The 1,810-nt window shown below is 48.8% G+C and overlaps 1 non-coding gene across 1 annotated transcript; it reads left to right on the forward strand.

The window, feature by feature from the left end:
- Positions 1-261: 261 nt before the first annotated feature.
- trnak-uuu lies at positions 262-334 on the forward strand. Its single transcript has one exon. It is a non-coding gene; the product is annotated as a tRNA-Lys (tRNA).
- The last annotated feature ends 1,476 nt before the right edge of the window (positions 335-1,810 follow it).

Raw genomic sequence — 1,810 nt, forward strand, 5'->3', positions numbered from 1 at the left:
CCACTCATCTCTTATCAAACCAAATGTAATCTTCAATGGCTCGAAGTACCAGTGCAGGTCCCTGGGTAACAACAGTTGTCACATCACAAATCACTGGTAAAAAGCAAGTACAAGCTGAAGAATTTGAGAAAGGGAGCCAAAGGAAGGCTGCCGCTCTGCTTGTGTGGAAAATGAGCAGGGGAGGCTGAATTACCAAATAAGAAAATTCAAAAGGTACCATATGAGAGTTTGAAGTGAGCAATGAGGATTTTTTAAGAATGGGCCCTGGTAGCTCAGTCGGTAGAGCATTGTACTTTTAATCTGAGGGCCCAGGGTTCAAGTCCCTGTCAGGGCTTTCAGTTTGTCTCAAGGCGCTTGCTCCCCAATGAACAGTAGGAAAAAAGAATAAAAAATGCAGGATGATTTATGAACAGAGGAAGAATTGTGACAACATTGTGTTTGCCAAATTGCAACAGCCATCAAGAAGTTTTGCTCCATTTTCATGTTTAATCACTTCAAAATTCGTAAAATATTTCCTGTTTGTTTACTTCTTCCCTGCAGAAATGCAATCAATTAATACATTTCAGAAATTACTGCAATTTTTACAGTTTCAAAAGCCCATTGCAGATGAATATTTTAATTTGCACTCTCAAAGTCAGCAGAAGAAATCAACAATACTGGTGTTTAATCAAAATAATTGAAATCTTTTCTAAACTTGCAAACCTGCTTTCTGCATTGGTGCTGTGGCTTAGATGGTTAAAGTGCTTGTCGAGTAAACAGGAGATCCTGAGTTCAAAATTAGGAGCCTGTGAAGAAATGCTCCCAATTCAATTCAATGGATTGGCAGGTGGCTGGAATTGCGCCGCCCCGGTTGGCGGGCTCCCCGCGGCGATTTTCCGGCCTGTGATGGGCCGAAGTCCAGCCGCTGACAGGCCTCTCCCGCTGGCAGGAATCAAAACACATCTGGTGCCGCGGGATTGTGGGCGTGGGGCTGCCTGACACCAGGGGGTTCCCCCATGGTGGCTAGGCCAACGGGCCTGTGCCGTGGGGGCCTCTTTTTCTTCTGCCCCGCCGTGGCATTCACCCTGGTGGGGGCAGAAGAGACACGCTCACTTGCGCATGCGCCGGTATAACATCAGCATTCGCTGACGCACCTGTGCATGCGCGGATTTCTGCCAGCTGGCAAATGCCTTTCGGCCCCAGCTGGCGGGGCACCAAAGGCCATTCGTGCCGTTCGGCGGAGCGTAAACCACTCCGGTGCGGGCCTAGCCCCTCAATGTGAGGGCTTGGCCCCTAAAGGTACGGAGAATCCACACGTGTGGGAGGCCCAATGCCGGAGTGGTTGATGCCACTCCTATGCGCCGGGACAGCCCCCCCCCCCGCCCCGCCGGGTAGGGGAGAATGCAGGCCCTGTTAGGAAAGTCCAGTGAAGACTGGTGAAGTTGGTAGTAGAGATAATCGAGAAACTATCTTGTCCAGGAATACAGTTTATCTTGGGTTATGATATACCAGCCTTCCCATACCAGACTCCCCGAACAGGCACTGGAATGTGGCGACTAGGTGTGAATCTATAGGGGCTGGTTTAACTCACTGGTCTAAATTGCTCGCTTTTAAAGCAGACCAAGCAGACCAGCAGCATGGTTTGATTCCCGTACGAGCCTCCCCGGACAGGCGCCGGAATGTGGTGACTAGGTGCTTTTCACAGTAACTTCATTGAAGCCTACTCGTGTCAATAAGCAATTTTCATTTTTCATTTTCATATTGCTGGATCGCAGGTGGAAGTGATGCCTACTGTGGTATATAAGCCAGTGGAAAATCAAACAACTGAAGT

The sequence above is a fragment of the Scyliorhinus canicula genome, chromosome 6, assembly GCF_902713615.1.
Source record: "Scyliorhinus canicula chromosome 6, sScyCan1.1, whole genome shotgun sequence".
In the NCBI taxonomy this organism is placed as follows: Eukaryota; Metazoa; Chordata; class Chondrichthyes; order Carcharhiniformes; family Scyliorhinidae; genus Scyliorhinus; species Scyliorhinus canicula.